Source organism: Octopus bimaculoides, chromosome 13, assembly GCF_046866305.1.
Source record: "Octopus bimaculoides isolate indiv1 chromosome 13, ASM4686630v1, whole genome shotgun sequence".
NCBI lineage: Eukaryota > Metazoa > Mollusca > Cephalopoda > Octopoda > Octopodidae > Octopus > Octopus bimaculoides.
The window spans coordinates 36,293,609-36,305,822 of NC_142940.1; the positions used below are offsets into that span (position 1 = coordinate 36,293,609).

General features: G+C 34.7%; 1 long non-coding RNA gene across 2 annotated transcripts in view; it reads left to right on the forward strand.

Moving 5' to 3' along the window:
• Positions 1 to 2,485, forward strand: part of LOC106884174 (uncharacterized) — a 7,192-nt gene extending 4,707 nt beyond the window's left edge. For both annotated transcript variants that reach the window (XR_001411210.3, XR_001411211.3), the window contains exon 3: positions 2,088 to 2,485. This is a non-coding gene — a long non-coding RNA (uncharacterized LOC106884174). The remainder of the gene's footprint in view (positions 1 to 2,087) is intronic.
• Positions 2,486 to 12,214: the final 9,729 nt, after the last annotated feature.

The window sequence follows — 12,214 nt, forward strand, 5'->3', positions numbered from 1 at the left end:
GCTACCAGTGCTTATGCACTTAGAGAACACGTGTTTCAAATCCTCGCTTCAGCCTCACCATTTGTAAGAATAAACATAGGACTACAATTACCTGAAATTCTTGTCTGTCTTAAGTATCCCAGTAATGTAACTGAAGTTAAATTGACGATGAGGGCGAGGAGAATGATAGTGATAATGACAATGATGATGATGACAGCCATGGATTATGATGATGATGATGATGAGTGTAATGACGATTACGATCATAATGATTATAATTACGCTGATAATGACAATGCTGACGACGATGAAAATGATGATGAAAATGATGATGATGTGCTAATTATAATGATGATGATGATGACATCGACGATGAGGATGATGATCATCAACCTTACGAAGATTCATGAGTGTGAACCTAAACTGAAAACCTTTCCAATTTGAACCTGGCATGAGCATCTCCTCGCCAGTTCCCCATCATCTATCCTCAATGAAAGAACTGGACTCCTTTGTTTTTACAGTTATTCAGTCGTCATTTACTCACGTGATCATTTTTTTTTTTTGCTAATGGATCAGTTGAACATATGTATCAGCCACTTGCCTTTCTCATATGAAGCTACGCACTCGCACACCCCTAGCTGAATGGCCAGCCCCTTATTTAGAATAGTATTATTATTATCTTTTGCCACTACTACGAATACATCTATTTCTAGGATAAAGGGAATCTGATGGAAAGGAGTTCAGAGAAAACTAGATCTTACCCTTTCTTCTCTATTATTGAACATAATATAGCAGCATAGCTCTAAGTAACTATACTAATTGTATGTAAATATGTGTTAAATTACATTAACTAAGCTAATTACACAAGCCGAAGAAATTTTTTTTTTTTTTCCTATCTGAGTTTCGTTTTAAATGAAATCTTCATTTGCGTAGCATCTCTTTATCGCTGCTTTTAGCGAGATCAAAGTGAAATATTCGTAAGAAGTGAACTATTTTAAGTAAATTATGGTGGAGCTTGTAATGGTTACAATTAAAACAGATGTCTTATTGCTCTAAAATTGTTGCATTTTCCATTTTTACCTGTCATTAAATCACAAAATACTTGTATCATGTGGGAGTATATTAATTTGAATTTTGTGTACATGCCTTGGTTGAGTTAAATTATGTTAACTACACCATTTTAATGAAGAACAGATCAACGAACTTCCTTGTATAGATAGAAGAAGCTTGACTTACCTTCAAGACTCCACAAGTGCAAGAGAAAGGCTACACATGTTACGAGTGTATGAAATAATTGAAGGCGGAAATCAAAATGACAAGCAGGAAGTTTTTAAATACTTCGAATTAACAAGTTATTTAATTTACGTGTTAACTCGAAGAATTAAGAGATGGCACAATAAAAGCATCTCTGCAGCATAGATAATATATGGAATTACCAATTGTTGGTTCGTATAGTGTTAGTAGCACTGCTAGTAGCCAGATCGCGTACTTTCAAGCAGCCCCAATTAACACAGCTGAACGTAAATATAGTTGAATGGGAACAGTTCGCCTCCTGTAAGCAGAAGGAGCACTGTAAAACTAAAACGTGCTTCGTCGGCATGCAATGCTGAATTCAAATCATCGCGTTAATGTAACTTTTAGAAAAATAAAATCAATCGGATATTTTTTTTTATTTTTTCAAGCTGTAGAACATTATGATAAGTGTGCAGCCCAAAGAATGCACCACACAACATACATGAAGTACCGGAAATCATTCTTAAATAATGGCTATGAAAGAGATGTATTGATTGAATGGGCTATTCATAAACAGAGTAAATAAATATTGCGAGACCATTATGGTTGAAATGCAATTTTCATGTACTTAACTGGTTCATTATCAAAATACAGTGCCTAGATTAGAAACCATCCTGAAAGTGTTGACACACCTTTGCGCATAAGACATTTAGAAATATATTCTCCAAACATTACGCCTTTATTTTTTTCTCTATTCCAATATATTGATTTGCTTCATCCTTCTATTATTAAAGAAAATTTTTCAGTATTTCTAGGAAATATATTTAGAATTTATTATTTAAAAAAAAATTATGTTTTATATTTCATTGTTTCAGTTATTGGGACACCGTCACGCCGAAACATTACAAAGATATATTTACATTGTTTACATTATTTACATTCGACGGATATTTGTCCCCATCTTGTTTGTAGTTAACGGCTGATATACCCTCCAGCCTTCTTCGGGTGTCTTGGGGAAATTTTGAACCTGGATTCTCATTTCTAAGATATTTTTCGATGTTGTTGTTGTTGTTGTTGTTGTTCAGGTCACTGCTTGGAATCGAACTCGAAATCTTGGGGTTAGAAATTTCCCCAAGAGACCTGATGAAGGCTGGAGGGTATATCAGCCGAAACGTTGTGTTAACAACAAACAAAATAAGGACAAATATCCGTCGAATGTAAATAATGTAAATAATGTACATAATTCCTCATCTCTTAAATAAAGAACTGTACAAATATTTAGTTAAACAAATCGATTCTACTACTTATTTTTCTAAGACTGGTCTTTATTCTATCAAATCTTTTTGTTGAACCGCTAACTTAATGGGACTTAAACAAACCAACCAAGGTGGGTGTGACAAGCACAAAGACAGATAGATACATACTCACACGATGGTTTTTTTCAGTTTCTGTAAACCGAAACCACTCATTATGCTTTGATCGGTCGGGGCTATAGTAGAAGACACTTGCTCTATATGCTACATTGCAGTTCTGAACTTGAAATCATGTAGTTGAGAAACAAACTTCTGACCATGCCTGTGCCTATATGGATTTATTATCTCAAAGCCATTTATTTGCTAATAGCGTGGTGTAATCGATTGAACAATCGACTCCTGTATGTTATTTTTATTTATCACATGGATTACTGTAGAATGCAAGATACAGCAAACTCTGGCGGGATTTCACTATAGACCGTAAAGAAACCTTAATGTAGTTTGACTAAACACCATCGTTGCCATTCTATTACCTTATATCCTTTTAACAATGATTTCAGATTTTGGTACAGAAAGGCAATGTCGAACTCAGTGGAATTCGAAATCAGAATGTTAAGACAGACGAAATGCCTCTAAATATTTTGACCGGTGTGCTAAAGATTCTGCCAGCTCACCGATTTTTAGCCTTTAATAATCTTTTCTACTAAAGGCACAAGACTTGAAATTTTGGGGGAAGGGACCAATCAATTACATCAACCCTAGTGTTTCACTGGTACTTAATTTATCGACCCCGAAAGGATGAAAGGCAAAGTCGACCTCGGATGAATTTGAACTCAGAACGTACAGACAGACGAAGAGCTGCAAAGCATTACACCCGGCGTGCTAACGATTCTGCCAGCTCGCCGCTTTATATATTCTTTAATAATGGCAGCGATTATGCATTCAAGAGTCACATTTAATAACGGTTTCTGATTTAAGCACAGGGCCTGCAATTCTGGGTTGACGTGTTTATTAAATATTGACGCCAGTTTTCAATTGGTACTTTATTTTCTCGACCTCAAAAGTATCAGTCAAAGATGACCTCGGTGGGATTTGAACTCAACGTAGAACCGTGACAAATATCACGGCATTTTTTCCGATGCTCTTATGATTCTGCCAATCCACCGCCTTTAGAGACACTTTTATTAATATCGTCAGAGGATCGGACACAATGCTTTGTTGTATTTAATTATGGCCAGTTACGTACTGACTTCAAATTCCATCTAAGTCAACTTAAGTTTCGTAGTTGATTAACTAATATAACGTGGTCGAAGTGATCAACTATACCCTACTGCAAAATATGAGGTTTGGTACGACAAGAAACAATATATTGAGTAGAGTGGTACCATTACAGAATTGGCAGATCATCTTTCGAAAAGTATTGCATTATTAATTGACATCGTTCTAAAGGAGGCGAGCTGACAGAATCGTTAGCACGCCAGGAAAAGTGCTTAGCGGCATTTCGTCCGTTTTAACATTGAGTTCAAATTCCTCCTAGGTCGACTTTGCCTTTCATCCTTTCTTGGTCGATAAATTAAGTATCAGTCAAATACTGGAGTCGATGTAATCGACTATCCGCCACCCAACAAATTCCAGGTCTTGTGCCTATAGTAGAATAACGGTGGATGTTGGTGATATGTGGGGTTATCAATTATTTAATTGCGAGGTGTAGATAGAACGCTAGAAGTAATATACACTTGTAACGACGTTCAGCATGTATGTTGAAGATACCGACATTTCATTAACATCACCGTTATAAGACAGTTCAAATAGGATAAGAAAATGTGTTTTTGATAACAAGGTGAAGATTTCTGTGGAAGCGAAATTAAGAACTCATGTTTATCTTAAGAATGTTATTTCGTTTCTTCATACAAGGTTGGCTGTATTCTCTCGTTGACAAAGGCTTCATTATAACTTCATAAGGTGTATGCAAATAAATATTTAACTAATCCATTTTCCTTGTAATAATACGATGAAAGTTCGTACAGATAAATATCAAGAGAAGAAGGACTGGGTTTAACACCAATCATTTATTTACAGAAAGTCAAAATATATCAAATGAATTTATCACAGTATAATAGTAATAGGAAAAAATGTACAACTTAGCATAAAGAAGAAAATCATTTTTAAAAAAGGAGTCTGTCCATAGAATGACGACACGAAAAATGTTCTTAACTAGTTCCTCAAAACTACTCTAAAAAGATTGACGAAGGCATGACATAAAGTCATGAGGGGGAACAATGTAAAATAGCATTGCCAGAATGAGTGACAAGGTCCCGTGTGGCAAACAGAGTGTTACTGAATAACTTCCCAAAAATTAGGGTTTTTATAACTGCCCTAAACCCGATTCTAATAACCTTTCTTAGCCTGCAATTGCTTCTGTGTAAAGCCCTTGTGTCTAATTTCATGAAATAAAGAAACTTTATACGAATATTAGAATCGATGTATGGACAGTCAAATCGACCAATGAAAAAGCGTAAGACATTTTATAAACAAAAGAGAGTCGATACGATTATGACGTCATGATGCTGCTAAAGTCTTATAACCGCTACAGTAGAAAGGGTTATTAATTTACATCTCTTTACATTCTTAGTTTAAATCCTACCAGCGTCTGCCTTTCATCGTTCCGAAGTCAGGTCGATGAATTAAAGTATTCGTCAAGCAACGAGTTACATGAAATAATGATGTCTCTACCCCATATTTGAAACCTTGTCCATATGCCAAAAACCAAGATTAATATATTGATGTCAGTGACTGGTAAAACTCAGTGAATTAATCGGACAACAGCTCGCAGCATTTCAGTTGTTTCAATGTTTTGAATTATGAGATTCAGGAAATATAATTTCCACATATGTGTTGTCGATTAAATCCACTACACTCTTCTAAGTATACATATATCCTTGAATTGCATTGTTACAATATCGAAATATTATGCCGAGCAAAATGCTTAGCTGCATTTCGTCTGTGTTTATGTTCTGAATTCAAATTCCGCCGAGGTCGGCTTTGTCTTTCATCCTTTCGGCGTCGATAAAATAAGTACCAGTTGATGTAATTGACTAGTCCTTTCTCCTGAAATTGCTGGCCTTCTATCGAGATTTTAGAAAAAATGTAAATGTTTATGAAGTATCACACATAATTTACTGACATATCTACATATATAGTATCTTGAGATATACAAACTAGCGGTGTCACTTTTCAAATTACATCCATTGTAATATATATGTAATTGGGCCTTCAATTATAGGAGAAAAAAATCAATTGCTTGAAGGTACGTTTTCAAGCTACGTCTTTAGAAAGATTCATGAAATCGTGGTTCCAATCTTAGAAAAAGAACCCAAAATATTCTAATGCATGCCTTTGTTTTATCTGAAGTGAGATTTTAAATCGAGGGTCTCAATTTTAGGATGAAAAAAAAAACGAATTGTTTTAAGGCATATGATATCATTTTAGTATAAATAAATTAAATTCAGAGTTTCTTTTTTAATAAAAAGAAAAGTAAAATGATAGAACAGACAGATCAAAACAAAGAAAAAAAATCATTCATTTAATTTCAGTTTATAGTTTGTTATATAAGAATCTATTTTTATACGAAATTGTATTAAAACATCAAATTGAATTGCTGCTGCAGACGTTTGATGTGAAGTGAACACCCACTTTATAAACTGTTGAATAAACGTCTTAATTTATTGATCTCACGTTAGGTCATGCAATGTCTATGGTATTATAAACATCTTCGCATACTGACTTATTAATCTTCAGTCAGAAATGTCTCCTAGCAATGAAAATAATTTCCTCATAAAAAGTATTAAACTAAAAACACAGTTAATGAGATATAGATGACTCCTGGTGACCTGTAATGAAATATCTACAGTATGTTCTGGAAAAGAATACATTGAAATGCTCTCCCTCGCTGATGTCTTCCGGCTTGGACTTAATGCATGCAAGCAACTGAAGCACAAATTAATTACTCATTACTAACGCTACTTAGAGCGATAATTAGTACTTCACAATACTAGTGAACCTCAGAGCGGTTGCCCTGATGGCTAGAAGCCGCAGCCAAATTTTCTTCACATCACAGTCTATGAGATGAAAAAGAATTTCGCAATACGGAATGATCCAGGGCTGACCTTGGGCTAAAAAAGAAAGAGGAGAAGGAAATATACTAGACGGAGTGTATCTATTAAGATGTGAGTATTTTGGAGTGTAGAGCTATTGGAGTGTCGACGATGAGAGGCACTCATGTTCAGGAGTTCAAAAATCCTGCTATTCATCATGAAAAAAACAACCAGATAATCCTCTCGTCTGACTACGTATTGGTTGCTATAACTAAATGGCGGACATTCATAATAGCTACCATTACATCATGGGGAAGGAAACGGGCACGGAATTGGCAGTGAGAGGGGCAAAAGTTTTTAATATTTTGGAAAAAAAAATTCGGAATTGTAATTTCCGTCGTATGAAACACAGGAATTCACTCCTAATTCCTAGTCCTATTGCTTCTTAATGAGCTAATTGAAATTATTCCCAAAGGCCGCCAGCAAAATTACGCTAAAATAGCCGATTAAATCCACCCAGTATATAACTGGTATTTATGCTAGCGATCTCGAAAGAATGAAATGTAATTGCACCTTGGGCGTTATTTCAATTCAAAGCGTGAAAGGACGTAAGTAAATACTGAAAAATATTTGATTCAGCATTTTAACTATACTGCCCTAAATCACTCTCTGAATATCCTAATACATAGCGATGCGTATTGTTATATTTCAGACATTTCTCAACTGAGAACGAGTTTGTCCTAACCTAAAGGCATACATACATACATACATACATACATACATACATACATAATACATATATATATATATATATATATATATATATATATATATATAATGTATTATCTATGCATATATATATAATGTATCTCTCTCTATCTCTCTCTCTCTCACCAATCTGCACACTGTGTACATATATATGTGTGTATATATATATATATATATATATATATATATATATATATATATATATATATATATATATATATATATATATAATATATATGTATGTATATATATATATATGGTGGTTGTCTACTCCTTAAACAGAGTTTGACCACCTCCTGCACCTACACCTTAGGCCTTTCATGGCGTCTGATGTGGCTTTTTGAACCAGACAATGTTTTGAAAAAACACCCACACAGATTGCACCTCTGATTTGCACTACCAATATATATATATATATATATATATATATATATATATATATATATATATATATACATATATGCACACACATACACACACACACACACACACATATATGTATATACTGTTTGTATCAATACATATATGTATGTATGTATACGTATGTATATTTACTTGACTGTTCGCAGGACGGTTATTGCATATGCAGATCAGTATATTTTGACTTATGTACATATAAAAATGCTTGCATGCCTACACTTATGTACATGGGTATAATACCTGTTTAAACTTCCGCAATGTTTTACACATTTTCTCAATTTTACTAATGGTTTGTAGCAGTAATTTCTCAATCAACCATATCATTCCTAGTTTTGTGAAATATAGACTATCCATAATCTGAAGATTGTTCACAAGGTGGCTCGTTAATACCTGTGCCCCATTAACTACATGTATAAATCTAAAGCTATGTTTCGGGTGGAGTGTCAGCAGATTTTTCATTAGTTCGGTAGGAACATTTTCAATTTAGATATATAAACGAGATAGCAGATACCGTAAGGACGTTAGATAAACCACGATTTCTTTAAGCGTCTCTAAAGTGTCTCTTATCTTCTAAAAATGGATGATTTCATTAAAATTCCCTTGCATGCTCATACTATCCACAACATATTTGAAACCCAAATCAATGGAGAGTAGCCTCTATTTGGTCGTTTGATCTATTAGATGCAACCTCTAAATCACTTTTAGTCTCCATCTTATTGTCTTAACGTATCGATTTCAAATTTCGTCACAGGACCAAAGAGACAGTCAATTACAGTGCTCAACTGGCATTTATTTTATCGACCCTGGAAAGGGAAGAAAGGCGAAGTCGACTCCGGCGGAGTTTGAAATCAAAACGTAAAGACGGACGAAACGTCGCTCAGGGTTTCGGCCGGCATTTCTACCAGCTCGCCGTCTTTTATTGTCTTAACGTATCATAAAATACATTGCGGTTCTACGTGCATGAGTCCAACGTCATCTCCACCAACAAACCTCCTTGCCGTGAGTGTGGAAGTATATCATAAATATTCGATTGCTATGAAGATCTCGCAAAAAAAATTAAAAATTAAAAAATAACAGTCCAAATAAACATCGAGAGACATTCCGTCTGTCACAGTGTGGTATCCATAGATGACCGTGGAACAGTCGCCATCATTTTCTTTATAAGATAGATTCAGGAGAACATCAGGACCTCTTAATTGCACCTTTAGATCTGTCAAGTGTTTCTGATAAACACAGAACAACTGTGTGACGTTCTAGGAATTTCCGTTTCACACTCATCTTGGAAACCTCCACCACAAGAAACAAATAGGGACAATCGACCTAGATAGTGTTGACCGGAAGAAATCCGAGTCCTTTACTGTATAGTTAAGCGACAGGAAAAAACTTCATGCTGGCTCTTACAATTATTATTTATATGCTTAAAGGAAGTTAGATAGATAGATAGATAGATAGATAGATAGATAGATAGATAGATAGATAAAACGGTACCGACCAGACTATCGGATGTTGATATACGACGCTGGTCACAATGCAGTTTCTCGTACTATTGTAGTTTTCGAATGATGCCACCCTGCTCGTTAAGCGGGCAGGCCAACTTTCCCCCTGTTATCCATTAACAGCTGAGCGGGCTGAAGCATCGTGAAATGAAGTGTTTTGTGCAAGACCACGACGCACTGCCGATCTGGGAATTGAAACCATGATCTTGCGATCATAACTGCAACACGAACCAGTAGGCCACGCGCCTTCACAATATATAAGCCATCATGAAACCTTGATCAATTTCCATCTTAGATATATTTTTCAGTTAACCTCCAGGGGAATAGTCGGGTGTTTTGAGTATCGCGCTCATAATCATAAGGTTGTGGGTTCGATTTTACGACCAGACTGCGTTACGTCCGTAAGAAAAATAGATTATGCTGTGAAAGTTTTCTCAACTAAAAATGAGCACCAGCCTGGTGCATGTATGCTATTGTCCCCTCCAGCTGCCACATCATTCAGCTGGGCCAAAGATGGGAGTTCAGATGAGAGTCCATATTTGTTCGTTACTATGTATGCATCTAAGATATTAGCTAATGTATGGTATACGTTAACAGATTATAGTCGTTTGCGAGTGACGGCTAAGCTTAAATGTTGTCAGGTTAAAGGGGTCTGCCCATGGCACCCTTCAGGCTCCGCCGAGACTCGCGATATCGACGTCATTTTCTCTTAGACGATTGAAATCTGATGGCTGCAGGAGAAATATGTTGTGAGACATCGAGACAGTTACTAATTACTCTGCGTAATCAAGTTATATTAGTAATAGTAAAGAGATTTTATTAAGTTTTTGTCTTCATAAAATTATAATACATACACAGATACTCACACACACATATGCGTACAGACACAAACACGTACCACATTATCAAATGCATATTACACTTCGAAATATGTAATTATTTTTAAGAAACATTTTCTTAAGCAAGTAGCATATTTGTATTCGAAATTTCAAAACCAACATAAGCGAAGTTGAAGATTTTCGCTAATAAAGGAAATACTAAATTACTAAATAAATAAGTCTCCATTTTAACACAAAAGTAAGACCAACAATGATATCAATCAGTGCAGGAAATGTAAAAGCCGGGAAATTATTGACCATTTTGTGCAACACAAATAAAAAAAATAAAGAAAACAGACATTTTGAAAATATTAATGCGGTGTTAATTAGATTATTGTATTAATAATGCTTGGCATGGTTACTGAATGTTGTATCAAAATATTTGATCGATTTTAGATAATGAAATTCTTCCATTACAGAAAATAAAAAATAATTAAAGAAAATTATCAGTAAATAACTTTGTAGATGCTGACGTATTTATTTATCTAAATTGAAATATCAATCCCAAATGGTTTGTTTGTCTTTAGCACCGAAGCAATCACCGAAATTTAATTACACTTTCTAGGACAGAGAGCGAACAGAAATTTACTAACTTTTACTGTTCTCACAATGGGACCCATCTGCATTGGCAAAAAGCCACACATATCAACAGCATTAGCCGTTCCATTTTATCTTTAGCAATTTATTAAACTTACAAGACACCAGTTCAATATTATTTTTGAAATGATTCTGTTGTATGAGCAGCAGCAGAGGCTTTATTTTGAAAAGAGAGGAATGCAAGAAAATAGAATTAAGGCTATTGTGTTGCATCGAATAAATACCCTACTTTTGACGGTAAAATTTTCTGATAAATGCTAACATTTTCAATTTGTAAAATGTTATTTCTTTTGGCTCTTTACCAAGAAAAAAATAGCTCAGTTTGCAGTCTATATTTCAGTACTACTTCTCTTGTTTAGTGTTTTAAAAACATAATACCTCTGTGGTAGATAGTTCAACAATAGCAAAATATACACATATTATAATAATATATGGATTATAGTCAATTGATTTTCTTTAGTAATTTAAGCTCAAAATTTTCTCTTTCAGGAATATGAAATATAAATCTTCCTTAATTCATTATCAAATTTAATCGAGACCCACCTCCAAGTCAATTTTCCAGGCGTGACTGCACAGATCATGTTTTCTCTTACCAGGCTTAAAATAATATTAAAGTGAATTTCTCCGACTAAACCCTCCAACATTCCCCAGCATGACTGTAGTCCAATGACTGAAACCAGCAAAAGATACAAGATAGATAATTATTTCAAGGATTATGTGTACTAGTGTGACAAATACTACAGTGCCTAATAAAATAGCATTTAGTTACTTATCTCTACGTTAATTCCAGTTGTAGGCGTGTTTACTTTTCTGCTCCTGGGGTGTATAGAATATGTACCACTCTGCTACACTATGTGCGAGATTCTGCTAATGTAAGACATCGTTAATAAAATGATTATTTTTGGTGAGTGTTGTATAATGCGTCTGTAACTCACCAAAAATAAAATATAATAAAACTGCCAAGAAGACGCTACAGTCGCATTTTCAATTTTCCGTTAAGGCTAATTCGCTTTTATGCCGCTAATGTCTTTGTAGAAAGCATGAATGTCACAATATTCTATTTTCTTTTCTTATAAATGAATAATTGTTTCTGACAAAAAAAAAGAAACCAGCATTGAAAGAATGTTTCACAACTTCAAAATGTCTGCGAATAAAATGAAGTTTTTTCATCAACCAAAAAGAGTATTTTTCTTTTGGAATTTTTTCCTTCTGTATATTTGGATGGGGAGTGGTATTTGTTGGTGATGGGGGGTGTTTTTTGCTTTGTTTTCCGTCCTATTTAGTAGGTGAAAGAAACATATTTGAGTTGGTATCGGTTTCGAGCTCGAAGCAAAGAATCACCAATTTTATAACAAAATAAATGGTAAATGGGATTTGGCATTAACGAGGAAACTGAAGTGAACTGGCTTCATTGAAAACGAGAACCGAAACTAACTAGTGGACATTGCTTGCCGGAAGCTCATTTCTTGCCCTGCTGCGTTCACAGTACTTTCATT